The following is a 24,699-nucleotide window of genomic DNA, read 5'->3' as shown; positions in this document are numbered from 1 at the left end:
AACTACTAATAATTTTCAGCATGCCTTTTGGAAAACCCACCTGGTACTCTACTTCCTCCTGTAAAGTAAAGACAGTTATTGAGCATGCCAAAAAGTACCTTTAACCTGGAACTAATCACTAGTTTACATCTGCACAATAAAGGAATAAAGGCAATATTTTTAAATATTAAGTGTGTCAATTGTATTTTCCAAAGGTGGCTACAACAATATCTCCGGTACCATGTTCTTCTTACAATGAGACTTTGACAATTCTTCCATGAAGAGGTAAGGTGTATATACTGTCTCCTTCAAGCTATGCAGCAATAGTAACTGAAACATTAAACATTTATTATGAAGTAATATCTATGCTAGATCATATTTCTCAAATTTTAATGACCATATGACTTGCCCAGATATATTGTTAAATTGAAGTCTGTTTAGTAGGTCTAGGGAAGAGCTTCAGATTCTGCATTTCCAACAAGCTGCCAGGCAATGCATATGCTGCTGGTCCACAGTCCACACTTTGCATAGAAAGTTGACATAGGAATAGTATTTCTTTATCTAGAAGCATTCTATCTTCTTTTCTTCTTGGCAACGTGACTAAACAGCTGTTTCATAGCAAGTGGACATGTCAGGAGAGGAAGTCTATAAAAGAATGGATGACTTCTAGATGTTTCATAACTGTACCTGTAATTTGACAAGCACAAATTTGTATAATTTGGAATTCAAGAACACATGCTGACACTGTTTCTTAAAAACCTGTGAGTCATTGTTTTGTTGACCTGAAACTTCTAGAATTTCATGATGATGAAGATGAGTTAGGACTATACTTACATGCATTAAATGCTTACTATGGATAGATCACTGTGAGGTAGGTCAGACGTTCCTTGAGTGCCCATGAAATGACCAACTGCTTCTCGCAGGCTGGTAGGGGAAGAAAATCACTAATTTAAACCTTTCGTTTTATAGAGGGGATGGTAGGTAGAAAGTTCAATAGTCTAAACTGAATTGTAAATGCAGGATTGTGCAGCTGGTGCAGAGGAATTAAATTTAGAAGTATTGGTGGGTGGAGAAGAGTTCTCAAGAACATCCAGAAGTTTTTTCTAGACTAGGAAAGGTAATACCATTGACACCTAAGATGTGTCATTCAATGTCACTAAATCTTCAGTCTTTATTTCACCTCTCTAAATCATTCCTCATGCTTAGTACAATGCCTGGGCATCAGACCTGCCTTTCATCTGTAATTATATCTCCCACTAGTATGAAAAACTTGTGCAAAACTTACCTCCCACAACACACATATTTACCCAACAGAAGTTGGCATTACAGACAGAAATTGGCTCAACGTTCACAAAAAATCTCTTTTCTCTTCCTATATAAACAAGAAGACTATTTTTCCAACCTGCCTTGCCATTGGGTTGGAAACATGTAACTGAGTTCTGAGCAGTGAAATATGAATGAATGTGCTACACACCACATCTAGGCTTGGCCATTAATTTATTTGCACAGTTCCCTACTGTCTCTCTTTCTGTTTCACAAAGATGCTGGACACGCATGCTCCAGACAGTGTAACTTTAAGATGGAAACGTCTTGGATTCCTGAGTTATTCCTTGTAGAATTATAAGGAGCTGAGCTGACCCAGACAGAGCTAAGCTGCCAGGTGTCAGAGTAGCCAATTAGACAAGAAGCAAAAATGAAAATAACAGTGAAACCTTTAATCACTTACAGGGATAGCATAAGCAAGAGGCTAACCTGAAGAAAATGCTGACTCCTCCTGATCAATTTTTTTCCATGGACCAGCACCAGTCAAGAATTAGCAGGAGTAGCATAGATATGGTATTCAGCTCAATCCTGAAGGAGATTCCAAAAAAGGCTCTTGGGATTTTATGGACCCTGGAGCAAGGGGAAAGGAAAAGGGAAAGGGCTGGGAGTGCAAAAGTCCTGAATATTGAGTTACGGTGGAGCAACATTTCTTCAAGTTTGATTCTTCAGCTCTTTAATAAGGAGGTCTCAGCAGAGGCACCTGAGGAAGGCCTCAGCTGAAGGCCTCCTGTAAAGAAGCTTCCAAATGGAGGCATCTGATCTAGGAATGATGATATGCGTAGGAGCAAAGTCAGCCGGGGACCCTGAGTCCTCGACTGAAACCTCCTTCAAAGATTGTATTTGCCACACCAAGACTGACGTGGGGAGGGCAGCTTTTGTGACTGCCTATTGTTTGGCATGAAAAAAAAAAAATCACATGTAGATTTTTAGCTAGGAGTTTTAGCCAGACTCCTTAAGAGTGGCCAAAGGGAACCATTTGAATTAGACTGTGATATGAGAAAGAAACAAATCTTTACTGAATTAAATCACTAGAACTTTGGAGTTTACTTGTTAGCACAGCATAGCCCAGTTTATCCTGACTATTATAATATTGTCCTTAATGAAAGTTTAGGATGTAATGTCTACAAAGTAGTCCTGTCACTAGAAAAATGACCCTAGTTCTCAACATAAAAGAGATAATGGGAAAGTGATAGATAAAAATCAGAGAAATAGTTCATGTTTTTTATATCTTCCTCCCACTCCTGTTTCTTAGATAATATATAAATCTTGATTCCTGCAGCTTATCTATCTTCCACTCCTCTTGGGATGCCAATAAGGATAAAACTGCAGCAACCATTGAAGTCCAGCCAAATGACAAATTTGCTACCGTAACAATTGAAAAACAAATTATATCTCATGACAAAAGGCCTAGCATATGCTTAAAATATTTGAATAGGTGTTCCCCAGTTACACAGAAACTGGAAAACTAAATTACGCTAAAGATTATGACTAGAGTTTCTCGAGTCAGGGACTATATCCGTGTATGTAACCTTATCACAAATAGTATTTCCTGCTGCTCTCTGGAGACTAGAGCCACATATAGAATAATGATACTGTCATGAAAGATGACAGATTTTGTAAGAAACCTGAAGCACTAATGAAAAAAATCAGTAGAGACATTATCTAACAACTAATGTGTACAGAAATCTTGGGGTAACATTTCTTTTTGTTTGAAAATAAGACATCTTTTCTTCTTGGTGGATGATTGAGGTAGTGGCCATTATAGTTATTTACCAAATATTTCCAGCTCCTCTTTTTCAAGGTAAATGGTAGGGCTGCGTGTTCACATCTCCTCTGAAGTAAAGTATGACAATATGACTTGCTGTCGTTAATGGTATATAAGTAGAAATAATAAGTTTACTGCTGAATAGAAGCTTAAGAGACAATGCATGATTTACTATCATCCTCTCCTTCTGACACAGCGAGCATAGGGCAGGTGTTGAGATGAGGTCTTCATCGGCCTGAGTCCCTTAGCGACTATGACAGCAGACCTCCTACCAATCTACACTAGACAGATGGCATGAGTGAAAAAAAACCTTTTGCTAGGCTAAACAAATTAGATATAATTTGCTACCATGCTATAACTTTGTCTATCCTGGGATTATTATTTTTGCTTTTAACCAGCCCATAAAAGAAAAAATCATCTGCAAGTAATGGAAGGAGAAAATAGGTCAGAAACTAAGACTGAACCTTATTCGTTAGCAGCTGGGCAACACTTAGAAAAGTAGGCATATGCTTTACATGAAACCTCCTCTTCACTCTCACTAAGGCATCCCAAATTTTGCCTCTGAAAGTTCAGTCAAAATGTTTATATCAATAGAGTGCATAATGTTAAACTTTGGATCCAATAACCCTGGGCATAGCTCTTTTGAGGAGAAAGCCTTTTAGTAAATCTAAATTCCCACACACTGTACAATGACCAAATAGATTTATCATTCTCTATTGTTCACTTTTCTATACATTTGTTCATTGTCATATAGTTGACAGTTACTAAAATAAACAGAAAATGTTCAGGACAAGGTATTTTTAATGAGAATTATCCACCAAGAAAGATGAGGTATGTTATTCTCCAGATGGGGGCGGAGGACTTGTTCCCCCTACACCTTACAGGAACACCAAATTTAACAACCATCTACACAAAAATATGTATACTATAAGAACCAAAAATCAGGTGAGCAATCACAGTACCTCTAGTTAACTTTATTTTACTGAAATAGGTACTGAAAAGGGCAGATAAAGACAGTTTTGAATTGCCATTGCCACTCCTTTCCTACCTCCAAGCAGTGGCTGCATGGCACACAGAATCTGTATGCTGGGAAGGGAGAGTGTAATGATTGTGAGACTTTGCATTGAACTTGATGCTGCTCTATCACAGTGGAAAGCAGAATCTTGCTGTACTTAGCTAATGCTTGCCCATGGAGGGAACATTTGGACGAGCGAGACACAGGGAAATTGCCTATCTTAGCAGTTGGAACTTGAGTTTCAGCAAGCCTTGCCACCTGGGACTGAAGTGCTCTGGGGCCCCACATAAACTTGAAAGGCAGTCTAGGCCACGAAGACTGCAATTTCTAGATGAGTCCTAGTGCTTTGAGGACTACAATTCCTAGATAAGTCCTAGTGCTTTGAGCTGGGCTCAAAGTCATTGTACTGGGAGGCCCAAGAACCACTGAGACACCAGCCAGGGCAGTTAAGAGGGTGTTTAGAGTGTTTGCCCTCCCCCAACCCCAGGCTGCACAGCTCACAGCTCCAAAGGAGACCCCTTCCTTCCACTTGAGAAAAAGGAAGGGTAAAGTGAACTTTAACTTACAACTTGGATACCAGTTCAGTTACAATAAAATAGGGCACTGGTCAGAGTCATGAAGCCCCATTCCTTGCCTTGGCTCCTGGACAACATTTCTAGACATACCCTGGGACAGAAGTTAACATGCTGCCTTGAAGAGAAGAACCCAGTCATGGCAGGACTCATCACCTGCTTACTAAAGAGCCCTTGGACCTTGAATCATCAGCAATAGTACCCAAGTAGTATGCCATTAGCCTTGGGTGAGACAGAAACTCACTGGTTTCAGGTGAGGCACAGCACACTCCCAGCTGTGGTGGCTGTGGAGAGATGCCCCATCTGCTTGAGAAAAACAGAGGGAAAAGTAAAGAGGACTTCGTCTTGTACCTTAGATATCAGGTTGGCCACAATAGGGTAGAAAACCAGGCAGGCTCTTGAGGTTCCTGATTATAAGCCTTTGCACTTGGACAGCATTTCTGGACCTGCCCTGGGCCAGGGGGCAGCCTGGAAGAGTGAATCCCAGGCTTGACAACATTCACCACAAGCTGACTGAAGAACCCTTGGACTTTAAGTGAACACTGGTGGAAGCCTGACAGTACTCTCCATGAGCCTGTGGTGGTGGTGGCCATAGGGTGAGGCTCCCTTGCCTAGGAAAAGGGAAGGGAATAGTGAGAAGGACTTGTTACATGGTTTGAAAGCCAGCTCAGCAGTAGTACCACAGAACATTAAGTAGATTTTAAAGGTCTTTTTACTCTACTCCTTGACTTCTAGATGGCATTTCTGGACCCACCTGGAGCCTGGGGAGCTCACCACTCTAAATGGAAAAAGATAAGGTTGTCTGGCTTTACCACCTGCAGATTGTACAGCCCCAGGGTCTTTTGTAAACAAAAGTGGTAGCAAGGTGGTAGTTACAGTGGTAGGACTTTGGGAGGCCAAGGCAGGCAGATCACTTGATGTCAAGAGTTCAAGACCAGCCTGCCCAACATGGTGAAACACATCTCTACCAAAAAATACAAAAATTAGCCAGGCATGGTGGTGGACTGCTGTAGCTATTCAGCTATTCAGGGAGGTTGAGGTGGGAGAATTGCTTGAACCCATGGGGCAGAGGTTGCAGTGAGCCAAGATCATGCCACTGCACTCCAGCCTGGGCAACAGAATGAGACCCTGTCTCAAAAGATAAAAATAAAAGATTAAAAACAATCAACCAAGGCTCAGCACAGTGGCTCACACCTGTAGTCCCAGCACTTTGGGAGGCTGAGACGGGCAGATCACTTGAGCCCAGGAGTTCAAGACCAGGAACAGCAACCTAGCAAAACCCCACCTCTACTAAAAAAAAAAAAAAAAAAAAAAAATCAGCTAAGCATGGTGGTATGCACGTATAGTCCCAGCTACTCAGGAGGTTGAAGTAGGAAGGTGGCTTGAGCTTGGCAGGTGGAGGTTGCGATGAGCTGAGATCACACCACTGCATTCCAGTCTGGGTGACAGAGGCAAGTCCTGTCAGAAAAAAAAAAAATAGAATCAAGCAGAAATTCTGGAATTGGAAAATGCAAATGACATACTGAAGAATGCATCAGAGTCTTTTAATAGCAGAATTGATCAAGCAGAAGAAAGACTTAGTGGGTTTGAAGAGAGGCTATTTGAAAATACAGTCAGAGGAGACAAAAGAAGAACAGAATTAGGAGGAAAGAAGCACGTCTACAAGCTCTTAAAAAATAGCCTCAAAAGGGCAAATTTAAGAATTATTGGCCTTAAAGGGAAGGTAAAGAAAGAAAGAAAGGTAGAACATTTATTCAACGGGTTTATAACAGAGAACTTGCCAAACCTAGAGAAAGACATCAATATCCATGCACAAGAAGGTTACAGAACACCAAGCAGATTTAACCCAAAGAAGACTATGTCAAGGCATTTAATAATCAAACCCCCAAAGACCAAGGTTAAGGAAAGAATCCTTAAAGCAACAAAAGAAAAAAAAAATGCCATACAATGGAGCTCTAATACATCTAGCGTGGACTTTTCAGTGGAAACCTTATAGGCCAGGAGAGAGTGGTACCACATATTCAAAATGCTAAAGGAAAACAACAATCAAAAAAAACCTGTTACCCTAGAATACTATGTTCTGTAAAAATATCCTTCAAACATAAAGGAGAAATGAAGACTTTTCCATACAAACAAAAGCTGAAAAACTTAACACCAGACCTGTCTTACATAAAATGCTAAAGGAAATATTTCAATCAGAAAAAAAAAGGACATTAATGAGGAATAATAAATCATCTGAAGCTACAAACCTCACTGGTAATAGTAAGTACACAGGAAAAAACACAGAATGTTTTAACACTGTGATACGTAAATTATTCTTAAGTAGAAAGATTAAATGATGAACCAATCAAAAATAGCTATAACAGATTAAGATGGTAGAAAGGAGTAAGAACTAGCTTGCAGCTCCCACTTGGACAGAGTATCATGTAGAGACTCACACTGTAAATTTTTGTGCTGAGAACTATTGCAGAAACATACCATGAAAGCTGAGAGAATCCACAAACCCTTTAAAGGAACTGGATCACCCCTGCAGGCTCCCTGAGACACTGAAAAACTGTGAGTCTGCTTGCTTTCTCAACAGAGAGGTTCATATTCTTGGGCAAGTTTTCAGCCCTTGTCACTGGCTGCCTGGAAATAAATTTGGTGCTATTGGGGAAGTGTGGTGGGAGGGAGATCAACTTTTAGGATTGCAGGCTGCATGGGAGTGAGATGGGGCCTGTGGTTGCTGGCTTTCCCTCACTTCCCTGGGGACCTGTATGACTCAGCAGAGGCAACCATAATCCCCCTGAGAATATAACTCCATTGGACTGGGAACCACACCCCCATCCCCCATAGCAGCCTAAGCAAGCCCAGCCCAATGACAGGTTGAACTCAGACACACCTATCCCTGCCCCCACTTGATGGTCTTTCTCTGCCCTCCCTGGTATCCAAAACAAATGTCATAATACTTTGGGAGCTCTATGGCCCTGCCCACCACCTGAGAAACCTGAATACTTAATCAGGTGTCCTTAGGGCAAGTCTACATCCTCCCTATGGGACTGCAGTTGATGCACTCTTGAAAGCACCATCTCCTGGCTGAAGGCCAACCAATACAAAACCAGCACAGTAAACAAATATACAACCAAGGACCCTCACAGAGCCCATTTCACTCTCCTGCTACCTTCGCCAGAGCAAGTGCTGGTATCCATGGCTGCAAGACCTGAAGATGGATCACATTGCAGGACTCTTTGCAGACACTCCCCAACACCACCAGCCCAGAGTCTGGTAGCTCTGCTGTGTGGCTAGACTGAGAAAAGCAAAAATAATCACTAATGTTTAGCTCTGAAAAATCTCCATTGCTACAAGAAGGAGGAGAACACCACATCAAGTGAGCATCCTGTGATACAAAAGAATCTGAACAGCAGCTCTTGAATGCCAGATCTTCCCTCTGACATAGTCTACCCAAATGAGAAGAAACCAGAAAAATAATTCTGGTAATTTGAGAAAACAAGGTTCTTCAACACCACCAAAAGATCACACCAGCTCACCAGCAATGGATCCAAACCAAGGCAAAATATCTGAATTGCCATAAAAAGAATTCAGAAGGTTGATAATTAAGCTAATCAAGGAGGCACCAGAGAAAGGTGAGTCCAATTTAAAGAAATCAAAAATATAATACAGGATATGAAAGGAAAATTCTTCAGTAAAATACATAGCATAAATAAAAAAGAATCACAACTTCTGGAAATTAAGGACACATGGAAATGCAAAATTCACTGGAAAATCTCAGCAACAGAATTGAACAAGCAGAATAATGAACTTCAGAGTGTGAAGACAAGGCTTTGGAATTAACCCAATCCATCAAAGACAAAGAAAAAAGAATTTTTAAAAAATTAATAAAGACTACAAGAAGTTTGTGACCATTTTAAACATCCAAATCTAAGAATAATTGTTGTTCTTGAGGAAGAAGAGAAATCTAAAATTTTAGAAAACATATTTGATGGAATAATTGAGGAAAACTGCCCCAGCCTTGCTAGAGATCTAGACATCCAAATACAAGAAGCTCAAAAAACACCTAAAGTCATCACAAAAGGATCATTGCCTAGGCACATGATCAACAGGTTATCTAAGGTCAAGACAAAGTAAAGAATCTTAAGAGTTGTGAGGCAAAAGCATCAGGTAACCTATAAAGGAAAACCTATCAGATTGACAGCAGATTTCTCAGCAGAAAAGGAACTGAGGTCCTATTTTTAGCCTCCTTAAACAAAATAATTATCAGCCAAAAATTTTATATCCAACCAAACTAGGTTTCATAAATGAAGGAAAAATACAGTCTTTCCCAAACAAATAAATGCTGAGAGAATTCACCACTACCAAGCCAGCCCTACAGAACTGCTAAAAGATCCAAATCTTGAAATAAATCCTCAAAATACACCAAAATAGAACATCCTTAAAGCATAAATCTCACAGGACCTTTATAACAATAACATAATGAAAAGAAAACAAAGTATTCACACAACAAATAGCATAATGAATAGAATAATACCTCATATTTCAATACTAACATTGAATGTAAATGTCCTAAATGCTCCACCTGAAAGATACAGAATGGCAGAATGGATAAGAATTCACAAACCAAGTGTTTGCTGTCTTCAGGAAACTCACCTAACACATAAGTACTCACAAAAACTTAAAGTAAACGGGTAGAAAAAGATATTCCATGCAAATGGACACCAAAAGTGAGCAGGAGTAGCTTTTTTATATCAGACAAACTTTAAAGCAACAGCTGTTAAGAAAGACAAAGAGGGATGTTATATAATGACAAAAGGACTAGTCCAACAGAAAAATATCACAATTCTAAATACATATGGAGCTAACTTTGGAGCTTTCAATGTAAAACAGTTACTTCTAGACATAAGAAATGAGATAGCAGATTCCATTCCAAGATGTTCAAATAAGAACAGCTCCAGTCAGAAGCTCCCAGCACGACTGACACAGAAGATGGGTGATTTCTGCATTTTCAACTGAGGTACCTGGTTCATCTCATTGGGACCAGTTGGACAGTGGGTGCAGCCCACAGAGGGTGAGCCAAAGCAGAGTAGGGCATCACCTCACCCGGGAAGTGCAAGGGGTCAAGGGATTTATCTTTCCTAGCCAAGGGAAACCGTGACAGACTGTACCTGAAAAAATGGGACACTGCTGCCCAAATACTGTGCTTTTCCCATGGTCTTAGCAACCAAGAGACAAGGAGATTCTCTTCTGTGCATGGCTCAGTGAGTCCCATGCCCATGGAGCCTTGCTCACTGCTAACGCAGCAGTCTGAGATCGACCTGCAAGGTTGCAGCCTGATGGGGGCAGAGGCATCCGCCATTGCTGAGATTTGAGTAGGTAAGCAAAGCAGCCAGGAAATTCAAAATGGGTGGACCCCACTACAGCTCATCAAGGCCTACTGACTCTGTGGGTAGGGCATAGCTTAACAAAAGCCAGCAGAAACTTCTGCAGACTTAAACGTACCTGTCTGACAGCTCTGAAGAGAGCAGTGGTTCTCCCAGCATGGCGTTTGAGCTCAGAGAATGGGCAGACTGCCTCCTCCAGTGGGTCCCTGACCCTCAAGTAGCCTAACTGGGAGACATCTACCAGTAGGGGCCAACAGACACCTCATACAGGTGGGTGCCTCTCTAGGACGAAGTTTCCAGAGGAAGGATCGGAAGGCAATATTTGCTGTTCTGCAATATTTGCTGTTCTGCAGCCTCTATTGCTGGTACCCAGGCAAACAGGGTCTGGAGTGGACCTCCAGCAAACTCCAACAGACCTGCAGTTGAGGGACCTGACTGTTAGAAGGAAAACTGAGAAACAGAAAGAAATAGCATCAACATCAACAAAAAGGAAATCCACACCAAAACTCCATCTGTAGGTCACCAACATCAAAGAACAAAGATAGATAAAACCACAAAGATGGAGAGAAAGCAGAGCAGAAAAGCTGAAAATTCTAAAAACCAGAGCACCTCTTCTCCTCCAAAGGGTCACAGCTCCTCGCCAGCAACAGAACAAAGCTGGAAGGAGAATGATTTTGATGAGTTCACAGAAGTAGGCTTCAGAAGGTCGGTAATAAACTTCTCTGAGCTAAAGGAGCATGTTCTAACTCATTGCAAGGAAGCTAAAAACCTTGAAAAAAGGTTAGACAAATGGCTAAGTAGAATAAACAGTGTAGAGAAGATCTTAAATGACCTGATGGAGCTGAAAACCAGGGGACAAGGACTTTGTGACGCACACACAAGCTTCAATAGCCAACTTGATCAAGTGGAAGAAAGGATATTACTCATTGAAGATCAAATTAATGAAATAAAGCAAGAAGACAAGTTTAGAGAAAAAAGAGTAAAAAGAAATGAGCAAAGCCTCTAAGAAATGTGGAACTACATGAAAAGACCAAATGTGTGTTTGACTGGTGTACCTGAAAGTGATGAGGAGAATGGAACCAAGTTGGAAAACACTCTTCAGGATGTTATCCAGGAGAACTTCCCCAATCTAGCAAGGCAAGCCAACATTCAAATTGAGGAAATACAGAGACTACAAAGATACTCCTTGAGAAGAGCAATCCCAAGACATGTAATTGTCAGATTCACAAAAGTTGAAATGAAGGAAAAATGTTAAGGGCAGCCAGAGAGAAAAGTCAGGTTACCCACAAAGGAAAGCCCATCAGACTAACAGTGGATATCTTAGCAGAAACTCTACAAGCCAGAAGAAAGTGGGGGCCAGTATTCAACATTCTTAAAGAAAAGAATTTTCAACCCAGAATTTCAAATCCAGCCAAACTAGATTTCATAAGTGAAGGAGAAATAAAATCCTTTATAAACAAGCAAATCCTGAGAGATTTTGTCACCACCAGGCCTGCCTTACAAGAGCTCCTGAAGAAAGCACTAAACAGGGAAAGGAACAACTGGTAGCAGCCACCGCAAAAACATGCCAAATTGTAAAGACCAATGATAATATGAAGAAGCTGCACCAATTAATTGGCAAAATAACCAGTTAACATCATAATGACAGAATCAAATTCACATGAAAGAATATTAACCTTAAATGTAAATGGGCTAAGTGCCCCAATTAAAGGACACAGACTGGAAAACTGGATAAAGAGTCAAAGCCCATCAGTGTGCTATATTCAGGAGACCCATCTCATGTGCAGAGACACAAATACACTCAAAATAAAAGGATGAAGGAAGATCTACCAAGCAATGGAAAGCAAAAAAAAAGCAGGAGTTGCAATCCTAGTCTTTGATAAAACAGATTTTAAACCAAAAAAGATCAAAAGAGACAAAGAAGAGCCTTACATAATGGTAAAGGAATCAATCGAACAAGAAGAGCTAACTATCCTAAATATATATGCACCCAATACAGGAGCACCCAGATTCATAAAGCAAGTCTTTGGAGACCTACAAAGGGACTTAAACTCCCCCACAATAGTAATGGGAAACTTTAACACCCAACTGTCAATAGTAGACAGATCAACGAGACAGAAGGTTTACAAGGATATCCAGAACTTGAACTCACCTCGGCACCAAGCAGACCTAATAGACATCTACAGAACTCTCCACTCCATCAACAGAATATACATTCTTCTTAGCACCACATTGCACTTATTCTAAAATTGACTACATAATTGGAAGTAAAGCACTCCTCAGCAAATGTAAAAGAACAGAAATCACAACAAACTGTCTCTCAGACCACAGTGCAATCAAATTAGAAGTCAGGATTAAGAAGCTTACTCAAAACCACACAACTACATGGAAAATGAACAACTTGCTCCTGAATGACTGGGTAAATAACAAAATTAAGGCAGAAATAAATATGTTTTTTGAAACCAATGAGAATGAAGACATCACCTGCAAGAATCTCTGGGACTCATTTAAAGCAGTATGTAGATGGAAATTTGTAGCACTAACTGCCCACAAGAGAAAGCAGGAAAGAAGTAAAATTGACACCCTAACATCACAATTAAAAGAACTAGAGAAGAAAGAGCAAACAAATTCAAAAGCTAGCAGAAGGCAAGAAATAATGAAGATCAGAGCAGAACTGAAGGAGATAGAGACACAAAAATCCCTTCAAAACAATCAATGAATCCAGGAGCTGGTTTTTTGAAAAGATCAACAAAACTGATAGACCACTAGCAAGACTAATAAAGAAGAAAAGAGAGAAGAATCAAATAGATGCAATAAAAAATGGTAAAGGGAATATCACCACCAATCCCACAGAAATACAAACCACCATCAGAGAATGCTATAAACACCTCTACACAAATAAACTAGAAAATCTGGAAGAAATGGATACATTCCTGGACACATACACCCTCCCAAGACTAAACCAGGAAAAAGTTGAATCTCTGAATAGAACAATAACAGGCTCTGAAATTGAGGCAATAATTAATAGCCTACCAATCAAAAAAAGTCCAGGACCAAATGGGTTCACAGCCAAATTCTACCAGAGGTACAAAGAGGAGCTGGTACCATTCCTTCTGAAATGGTACCAGAAAAAGAGGGAATTCTCCCTAACTCATTTTATGAGGCCAGCATCATCCTGATACCAAAGCCTGGCAGAGGCAGAACAAAAAAAGATAATTTTAGACCAATATCCCTGATGAACATTGATGCAAAAATCCTCAATAAAACACTGGCAAACCAAATCCAGCAGTGCATCAAAAAGTTTATCCACCACAATCAAGTTGGCTTCATTCCTGGGATGCAAGGCTGATTCAACATACACAAATCAATAAACGTGATCCATCACATAAACAGAACCAATGATAAAAACCACATGATTCTCTCAATAGATGCAGAAAAGGCCTTTGACAAAATTCAACAGCCCTTCCAGCTAAAAACTCTCAATAAACTAGGTATTGATGGAACATATCTCAAAATAATAAGAACTATTTATGACAAACCCACAGCCAAAATCATACTGAATGGACAAAAAAAAGGAAGTGTTCTCTTTGAAAACTGGCACAAGACAAGGATGCCCTCTCTCACCACTCCTATTCAACACAGTGTTGGAAGTTCTGGCTAGGGCAATCAGGCAAGAGAAATAAATAAAGGGTATTCAATTAGGAAAAGAGGAAGTCAAATTGTCCCTGTTTGCAAATTTAGAAAACCCCATCGTCTCAGCCCAAAATCTCCTTAAGCTGATAAGCAACTTCAGCAAAATCTCAGGATACAAAATCAATGTGCAAAAATCACAAGCATTCCTATACACCAATAACAGACAAACAGGTAGCCAATCATGAGTGAACTCCCATTCACAATTGCTGCAAAGAGAATAAAATACCTAGGAATCCAACTTGCAAAGGATTTGAAGGACCTTTTCAAGGGGAACTACGAACCACTGCTCAATGAAATAAAAGAGGACACAAACAAATGGAAGAACTTTCCATGCTCATGAATAAGAAGAATCAATATCATGAAAATGGCCATACTGCCCAAGATTCAATGTCATCCCCATCAAGCTACCAATGACTTTCTTCACAGAATTGGAAAAAAAAAAAAAGTACTTTAAAATCCACATGGAACCAAGAAAGAGCCCACATTGCCAAGACAATTCTAAGCAAAAAGAACAAAGCTGGAGATATCACACTACCCGACTTCAAACTATACTACAAGGCTACAGTAACCAAAACAGCATGGTACTGGTACCAAAACAAATATGTAGACCAAAGGAACAGAACAGAAGCCTCAGAAATAACACCGCACATCTACAACTATCTGATCTTTGACAAACCTGACAAAAACAAGAAATGGGGAAAGGATTCCCTATTGAATAAATGGTGCTGGGAAAACTGCCTAGCCATATGTAGAAAGCTGAAACTGGATCCCTTCCTTACAACTTATACAAAAATTAATTCAAGATGGATGAAAGACTTAAATGTTAGACCTAAAACCATAAAAACCCTAGAAGAAAACCTAGGCAATACCATTCAGGACATAGGCATGAGCAAGGACTTCATGACTAAAACAACAAAAGCAATGGCAACAAAAGCCAAAATAGACAAATGGGATCTAATTAAACTAAAGAGCTTCTGCACAGCAAAAGAAACTACCATCAGAGTGAACAGGAAACTTACAGAATAGGAGAAAATTTTTGCAATCTACCTATCTGACCAAAGGCTAATATCCAGAATCTACAAAGAACTTAAATTCACGAGGAAAAAAACAACCCCATCAAAACTTGGGCAAAGAATATGAACAGACACTTCTCAATAGAAGACATTTATGCAGCCAAAAGACACATGAAAAATTGCTCATCATCACTGGTCATCAGAGAAATGAAAATCAAAACCACAATGAGATACCAACTCACGCCAGTTAGAATGGTCATCATTAAAATGCCAGGAAACAACAGATGCTGGAGAGGATATGGAGAAATAGGAACACTTTTACACTGTAGGTGGGACTGTAAATTAGTTCAACCATTGTGGAAGACAGTGTGACGATTCCTCAAGGATCTAGAACTAGAAATACCATTTGATCCAGCCATTCCATTACTGGGTATACACCCAAAGGATTATAAATCATGCTACTATAAAGACACATGCACATGTATGTTTATTGCGACACTATTCACAACAGCAAAGACTTGGGACCAATCCTAATGTCTATCAATGATAGACTGGATTAAGAAAATGTGGCACATACACACCATGAAATACTATGCAGCCATAAAAAAGGATGATTCATATCCTTTGCAGGAATATGGATAAAGCTGGAAACCATCATTCTGAGCAAACTATCACAAGGACAGAAAACCAAAGACCACATGTTCTCTCTCATAGGTGGAAATTGAACAATGAGAACACTTGGACACAGGGTGGGGAGCACCACACACCAGGGCTTGTCAAGGGGTGGGGGACTGGGAGAGGGATAGTATTAGGAGAAATACCTAATGTAAATGATGAGTTGATGGGTGCAGCCAACCAACATGGCACACGTATATCTATGTAACAAACCTGCACGTTGTGCACATGTACCCTAGAACTTAAAGTATAGTAAGAAAAAAAAATTAAATAAAAAATTTTACAAAAGAAATGAGATAACACAATAATAGTGGGGGATTTCAATACTCCACTGACAGCACTAAAGACGTCATCAAGACAGACAGTCAACAAGCAAACAATGGACTTAAACTGTACTTTACAACAGATGGACTTAACAGATATTTACAGAACATTCCACACAACAGCTGTAGAATATACATTCTATTCATCAGCACATGGATCATTTACCAAAATAGACCATATCATAGGCCACAAAGCAAGTCTCAGTAAATTTTAGAAAATCAAAATTAAATCAAGTACAAACAACAATGAAATAAAACTGAAAATCAGCTCCAAAAAGAATCCTCAAAACCATGCCAATACATGGAAATTAAATAACCTGCTCCTGCATAATCATTGGGTAAGCAATAAAATAAAGACAAAAATTTAAAAATTCTTTGAACTGAATATTAATAGTGACATTATCTATCAAAATCTCTGGAATACAGCAAAAATGGTGCTAAGAGGAAAGCTTAGAGCATTAAATGCCTGTATCAAAAAGTCTGAAAGAGCACAAATAGACAATGTAAGGTCACACATCACAAAACTGGAGAAACAGAAACAATCCAAACCCAAACCCAGCAGAAGAAAAGAAATAACAAAGATCAGAACAGAACTAATTAAAATTGAAACAAAAAATTACAAAAGGTAAATTTTTAAAATGATTCTTTGAAAAGGTAAATAAAATTTGTAGACCATTAGCGAGATTAACCAAGAAAAGAAGAGAGAAGATCCAAATAAACTCAATTAGAAATGAAATGGGAGATATTACAACTGATACCACAGAAATACAAAAGATTATTTAAGGCTACTGTGAACACCTGTATATACATAAACTAGAAAACCTTGATGAGATGGATAAATTTCTGGTAATATGCAACCCTCCTAGATTAAACCAGGAAGATATAGAATCTCCAAACAGACTGATAACAAGCAGTGAGACTTAAATGGTAATTTTAAAAATTGCCAACAACAACAACAAAAAAGTCCAGGACTAGATAGACAACTGAGTTTTATCAGACACTCAAAGAAGAGTTGGTACCAATTTTATTGACACCATTCCAAAAGATAAAGAAAGAGAGAATCCTCCCTAAACCTTTCTATGAAGCCAGTATCCCCCAGATACCAAAACCAGGAAAAGACATGACAAAAAAAGAAAACTGAAGACCAATATCCCTGATGAATACAGATGCAAAAATCCTCAACAAAATACTAGCAAACCAAATCCAACAGCATATCAAAAAATAATCCACCATGATCAAGTGGGTTTCATACCAGGGATGCAGGGGTGGTTTAATATACATAAGTCAATAAATGTGATACACCACATGAACAGTTTTAAAATCAAAAAATCACATGATCATCTTAATAGATGCAGAAAAAGCATTTGACAAAATTCAGCATCCCTTTATGATTAAAACCCTCAGAACAATTAGCATTGTTAGGGCTAATTGAAGGGACACACGTTAAGGTAATAAAAGACATTTATGACAAACCCACTGCCAACATTCTACTGAATTGGAAAAAGTTTAAAGCATTCCCCTTGAGAACTAGAATGAGGCATGGATGCCCACTTTCATCTCTTCTATTCAACATAATACTGGAAGTCCTAGCTGGATGAGAGAAAGAGATAAAGGGCATCCAGCTTGGCAAAGAAGTCAAACTGTCACTGTTTGCTGATGATATGATCACATACTTAGAAAACCCTAAAACCCTAAAGACTCATTCAAAAAGTTCCTAGAACTGGTAAATGAACTCAGCAAAGTTTTAGGGTACAAAATTAATGTGCACAAATCAGTAAGCTCTGCTATACACCAACAGCAGCCAAGCTGAGAATCAAATCAAGAATTCAACTCCTTTCACAATAGCTGCAAAATAAAAATAAAATACTTAGGAAAACACCTAACCAAGGACATGAAAGACTTCTACAAGGAAAACTACAAAACACTGCTGAAGGAAATCATAGATGATACCAACAAATGAAAACACATTTCATGCTCATGGATGGGTAGAATCAATATTGTGAAAATGACCATACTGCCCAGAGCGATCCACAAATTCAATGCAATTCCCATCAAAATACCACTATCATTCTTCACGAAAAGTTAAGAAGTGGAGAGACAAGTTAAGGTGTAGTTTTTATTAGGTTTCTTTTTGCTTGTTTGTTCATTTGTTTATTGAATCAGTGTTATCATCAGCTTAAAATAACGGATTATAAGATAGTATTTGCAAGCCTCATGGTAACCTCAAATCAAAAAACATTTAGCAGATACACAAAAAATTAAAAGCAAGAAATTAAATCATACCACCAGAGAAAATCACCTTCACTAGAAGAAAGATAGGAAAGAACTATATGGCAATAAATATTTTATACATAAAATAAAATACCTATGAATTAACTGAAAAAGTGAGAGATCTTTACAATGAAACAGAAATAATAATCCTAAAATTTACGTGGGACCACAAAAGACCCATAATAGCCAAAGTTATCCTGACCAAAAAGAACAAAGCTGGAGGAATCACATTACCTGTCTTCAAATTATACTACAGAGATATAGTGACAAAAATGGCATGATACCTGCATAACTGGTCGATGGTCTATGATATATAGACCAGTGAAACAGAATAGAGAACCCAGAAATAAATCCATACATTTACACTGAACTCATTTTTGAGAAAGGTGCCAAGAACATGCACAGGGGAAAGGACAGTCTCTTCAATAAATGGGAAAATTAAACATCCATATGCAGAAGAATGACACTAGACCTCCTAGCTATCGCAAAATACAAAAATAAAATTAAAATGGATTAAATACTTAAACCTAAGACTACGAACTATGAAACTACTACAAGAAAAAAAAGTGAGTACTCTCTTCAGAACATCGGAGTGGGTAAAGATTTCTTGAGTAGTACCCCACAAGCACAGGCAATCAGCGCAAAAATGAACAAATGGGATAACTTCAAATTAAAAAGCTTCCTCACAGCAAAGAAACAATCAACAAAGTGAAGAGACTACCCACAGAATGGCAGAAAATATTTGCAAAATATCCATCTGAGAAGGGATTAATAACCAGAATATATTATAAGCTCAAACAACTCTATTGGGAAATATCTAATAATCTGATTTAAAATTGGCAAAAGATCTGAACAGACATTTCTGAAAAGAAGACATCAAGTGACAAACAGGTATAGGAAAAGATGCTCAATGTCACTGATCATCAGAGAAATTAAAATCAAAATTACAATGAGATATAATCTCACTTCAGTTTCAATGACTTTTATCCAAGAGACAGGCAATAACAAATGCTGGTGATGAAATAGAGAAAGGGGAATCCTTGTACACTTTTGGTGAGAATTTAAATTAGCATAACCACTGTGGAGAACAGTTTGGAGCTTCCTCAGAAAAGGAAAAATAGAGTTACTAAAGGATCCAGCTATCCCATTCCTAACTACATATCCAAAAGAAAGGAAATCATAATATTGAAGAGGTGTTTGCACTCTCATATTTAGGGCAGCGATATTAATAGCCAAGATTTGGAAGAAACCTAAGTGTCCATCAACATATGAATGGATAAAGAAAATGTGGTACATATACACAATAGAGTACCAGTTTGCCATAAAAAAAGAATGAGATCCAGTCATTTGCAACAACACAGATGGAACTGGAGATCAGTATGTTAAGTGAAATAAGCCAAGCACAGAAAGACAAACATTGCATGTTCTCATTTATCTTTGGGAGCTAAAAATTAAAACAATTGAATTCATGGGGATAGAAAGTAGAGGGACGGTTGCCATGCCAGAGGCTGGGAGGAATAGTGAGGGTGGGAGTGGGGAGGAAGTGGAGATGATTAATTGATACCAAGAAATAGTTGGAAAGAATAAGACCCAGTATTTGCTAGCACTACTGGGTGATTGATTTTTTAAAAAATTATACATTTAAATTGGCTAAAAATTTATAATCTGATTGTTTGAAACTCAAAGGATAAATGCTTAAGGTTATGGATATCCCATTTGTCCTGATGGGATTATTGTGCATTGCATGCCTGTATCAAAATATATCGTGTAACTCATAAACATATGCACCTACTATGTACACATAAGAATTTAAAAAATTTTAAAAGAAATATGCAATAGTTTGCTTTCCTTGTTTCCTAATTATTTTTTGTTTGGTTTCTGTGAGAGCTTATCTTAAGAATTGAACTCTGAGACAATGTGTATTCAGTGTCAAATATCCAAATGAAAATGTAATAATTCAGTTGGTTTTCAAATATCTTTCAATAGCAGTAAATATATGAGATGCTGTAAACCTCAGATGACATGTTTTCAGATTTAGAGGGTAAGAGCAAACAATCGTCATCTTTTGAAGCAGAAGCAAGTCAGAATTACTGTAAAATAAGTGGGAGTACTCATAGGCAGAAGTACTTGATTTAAAGTGTGTTTCTAACGAGACATGGTTTTTCTTTTTTTTTTTTGAGATGCAATTTCGCTCTTATTGCCCAGTCTGGAGTACAATGGCACAATCTCGGCTCACCGCAACCTCCGCCTCCCGGGTTTAAGTGATTCTCTTGCCTCAGCCTTCTGAATAGCTGGGATTATAGGCCCGCGCCACCATGCCCAGCTAATTTTTGTATTTTTAGTAGAGATGAGGTTTCACCATGTTGGTCAGGCTGGTCTCAAACTCCCGACCTCCGGTGATCCGCCCACCTCGGCTTCCCAAAGTGCTGGGATTACAGGCGTGAGACATGATTTTTCTATGTCTACTCAGAGTCTAATAAAAGATGGATCGGATTTAGCTCCAAGAAGATGAAGTCTAAAAATCTATAAACAAAGAATAAAATCGCTCATTTATATTTTAAATTATTTAGCATGAGGATAGTGGATCCAAAAAATGTAGATTATAAGAATAGAATTTTCAAGGAGAATCAAGAATTTTCAAGGAGAATCACTATTTTCATGGGGTTTACTAATCACAAAATAGATACATTTTATGAGGCAATAATAACTACAAAGATTTTCTACTTACTGGGAAAAGGATCCCATCATATATTTACTGTTTTTTTCTTTTTCATATTTTGTCAGAAAATTTTTAATATTAATACTTCAATTTCCCAGGATTCATTATGTGAGAATGTCAGACAACAGTATTCTGTGACAGAGGCACAGAATGTAAATTCTGTGTAACCAAATGTAACCAATGTAAATTAAACAATTAGTATTCTACTTTATAATTCATTTTCTTGAGTATTTGATTCTCAGATCCTGATGTCCTAGAAATGAACTGATAAAATGTAGGTTTAGATTCAGGTGTGGTGGTTCATACCTGTAATTCTAGCAACTCAGGATGCTGAGGCAGAAGGATTGCTTAAGGCCAGGAGTTTAGGACCAACCTGGGCAACATAGCAAGACTCCATCTATAAAAAAAATGAAATAAAACTTAGTAGGGTGTGGCAGTGGAAACCTGTAGTCTTAGCTACTTGGGAGGCTGAGGCAGGAGAATTGCTCGAGCCCAGGAATTGGAGGCTATCGTGAGCCATGATTGCATCACTAGCAATACCATATACTAAAAAAAAAAAAAAAAAGTTTATAAACCTACAACAAATACATCTAGGATGTGACTTATCTACATATCTTTGTCTTCTAACCTCTTGCCTAATTATTCAACCAGCCCCTTCATAAAAACATCTTTTGGTTGCAATATAGGTTAAAAAGAGAAAACGGGAGGACATAACTCGCCCACCAATTGGTGAGTGCATTCTGAAGGTAACCATGTGATTTAAAGGTCCTGCGCTTCTCATTGAAATCTCTCAACTTTCTAACTGTGGTTTGTACTTCTCCATGAGTGGCTTTCTGAAGAAGCTGAGCAACCATAATGTTGGGGCTGAAACGTATTATTTGTGTTAAAGATAGACTCAAACCCTTTTCCTCCGTTGTTTTCTGTTATATCATTGCTCCGTTTCCTCCAAAAACAATGTTACTTCAAATTTCAGACAAAACAATATGTGATAAAACTCACATGTCTCTTACATTCTCTCTGGGTAATTCTGGCTATTAATATACTGAACGGCTGAATAAATTATTTTTTGTTTATTTATTTAATTTATTTATTTTTGAGAGGGAGTCTCGCTCTGTCACCCAGGCTGGAGTGCAGTGGCCGGATCTCAGTTCATTGCAAGCTCCGCCTCCCGGGTTTAGGCCATTCTCCTGCCTCAGCCTCCCGAGTAGCTGAGACTACAGGCATCTGCCACCACGCCCAGCTAATTTTTTGTATTTTTTAAAGTAGAGATAGGGTTTCACCGTGTTAGCCAGGATGGTCTGGATCTCCTGACCTCGTGATCCACCCGCCTCGGCCTCCCAAAGTGCTGGGATTACAGGCATCAGCCACTGCACCGGGGCTTATAAATGATATTTTCTTTGCTGCTGTGCTATCTGAATGCTTGTGTCCCCTAAAATTCATACATTGAAAATCTAACCCCAAGGTGATAGTGTTAGTAGGTGGTGCCTTTGACAAGGTGTTTAGGTGATGAGGTTGGAGTCTTCATGACTGCAACTAGTGCCCTTATAAAAGAAGCCCAAGGGAACTGGTTTACCTTTTTCCCAATTTTAGGACACCACAGTGGGCACCTTCTATGGACCAGAATGTAGAGCCATCCCAGATTCTGAAGACAAGAACGCTTACCAGATACCAAATCTGCCAGTGCCTTAATCTTGGAGGTCCCAGCATCAGAACTGTGAAAAATAAATTTCTGTTGTTTGAAAGCTATCCAGTTTGTGGTATTTTGTTATAGAAGCCCAGATGGAGTGAGATATTTGCATAAAAGAAAATTTTCCAAATTGAAATCCCTCTTTACAATTCTACAACCTATATTTGTTCTCTCATAAATTTTTAGATGTATTTTTATTTACTATAAGTTAAAAAAATTCTCAGAATATATCTTCACTTGTATTTAAACTGTATTCTGTGAATGACTTATATTCAAATATGTTGTGTAGGTGAAATCTATCATTGTTCTACAAATAAGCTGCATGTACTTGTGTTAACACTTCTGAATTAAACTTAATATTTTAGTTATTTAACTCTTTATATTAGAAGTTACTAGCACACCAAAAATTAAGGTTTAGCGTTGGGTATAAAAGTGTAAACATTAACACCTTGCCAGGCTTAATTCGGCAAAGACGGTGTTTCACACATCTTGCATGCACTCATCACCTCCATCTTCTTCATCATCTCCACTCACCAAAATCACATACATATGTTCTCTATTGATAACATTGTCTTTTTTCCTATACTAATAGCTTCCAAAGAGCTTAGCAGCTGTTAAATAAATAAACCATTATCATTTACTACACTGAAATAAGAAAAGGCTTCAGAGACACCTATTCTGAGTTCAACTTCTAGCTCTGGTACTTACTATGGTCTTGGGAAAATAATTTAAGCTTTCTGAGTTTCTGTTTCTCTGGCTATAAAATTTAAATAAGTTCTACTATACTGGGTGGTGGTTAAGATTACGTGAAAGCATATATGGGCTGGGCATGATAGCTCATGTCTGTAATCCTGGCACTTTAGGGTGTCAGTGCAGGAGGCCAGGATGCCAAGACTTGAGGCCAGGAGTTTCAGACCAGCCTGGGCAATATAGCTAGACCTCTTCTCTACAAAAAATGAAAAACTACTCAGGTACAGGGTTAGGCCCCTGTAGTCCTACCGACTCAGGAGGTTAAGGCAGGAGGATCACTCGAGCCCAGGAGGTCAAAGTGGTATGAATGATCATACCACTGCATTCTAGCCTGGATAACAGAGCAGGACCCTGTTTCTGAAAATAAAATTTAAAAATAAGAAAATAAAACAAGAAAGCATATGTGTGAAGTACTGAGCACAGGGCCTGGCACGTAACAGGTACCGAATAATGTAGCTCATAATATTACTTCTGCTATTATTCAAAGCATTGCTTTGTCTAAAACTGCTTATTCAATTCTAAATATGTTTCAAATAGAACATTCTCTTACCTAGAGGCGAAGTGAGGCTAAAGTGGAATATTCCTGTGTGTACTGCTTCAATATATCAGCTCTCTCTGTATATTCACTCCACAAATTAATGTCTTGCAATTTGCAATGATTCTATTTACAGTAATGACCTCTGAAAAAGATAAGCCTTCCCATGTACACTATAGAAGTTATTGTGCCTTTCTTATCTTATCCTTATACCTGGAATATGTAAATTGTAAATAGGATTTTCCACCCACATCTAATAAACTTCTCTAAAGAGATTGACATTTAATGTAGCTGAAGAAAACCAGAAAAAATGTGGATTTAGCAGTCTTCATTATTTCAGGAGAACCTTTACGGAAAGTGTTCTATCATTTGAGAAAAATGAAGAACTTTATATTCTTTTCAAGTAATTACTATTAAAAAGAAATCTTTTTCTGGTGAATATTTTTTCTAAGCATCTATGACCTTGGTAAAATCGAGGAAATCTATAACAATGAAGAAATATTGTTGATGGACTGAATTCATTAATGAATATTGCATTTTTAAACAAGTCACGTCAGTCTGCTTGTTTCTTTAAGATTTCAACATGTAGACTTTGTAATTAAGTAATCTATAAACACTCTTGGCTAATGTTGGTCTGCAATACCTCATTTCTTAGAAATGACTGTTGACATGTCCAAAGTTCTAAAGTGGAGGGGAAGAAGACAAACATATACTACCACAGATTGACTAAATGGTCAGGGCTCAGGTTCTAATGCTGGGTACATTTTCAAGTCCCTGAGGGAGAAGGGGAGTTAACAGCCGTACAAGCATTGGGAGTGAACCTAAAAGAATGGGATCTAATTTATCGAACACTTACTATGGTCACTTTATATGACTCTCAGATAGTTGGCAATATTAGTATTTCTTGAATAAGAAATTAAGACTCAGAGTCACATAATTTGTTCATAGACTCACAGGTAAAAATTCATGTCTGTCTGACTTTACAGCCCACACATCCAAGAGCT

General features: G+C 38.4%; 1 long non-coding RNA gene across 1 annotated transcript; it reads right to left on the bottom strand.

Annotated features, from left to right (window-relative positions):
• Nucleotides 1–358: 358 nt before the first annotated feature.
• On the bottom strand, nucleotides 359–23,316 carry LOC105501282. The gene is made up of 4 exons (XR_001000165.1): nucleotides 22,859–23,316; nucleotides 22,386–22,435; nucleotides 21,447–21,587; nucleotides 359–666 (listed from the first exon to the last, which is right to left on the bottom strand). It is a non-coding gene; the product is annotated as an uncharacterized LOC105501282 (long non-coding RNA).
• Nucleotides 23,317–24,699: the final 1,383 nt, after the last annotated feature.

This window comes from Colobus angolensis, unplaced genomic scaffold (genome assembly GCF_000951035.1).
Source record: "Colobus angolensis palliatus isolate OR3802 unplaced genomic scaffold, Cang.pa_1.0 Scaffold70, whole genome shotgun sequence".
NCBI lineage: Eukaryota > Metazoa > Chordata > Mammalia > Primates > Cercopithecidae > Colobus > Colobus angolensis.
The sequence above is the reverse complement of the archived record's forward strand: the minus strand, read 5'-3'. Positions and strand labels throughout refer to the sequence as shown.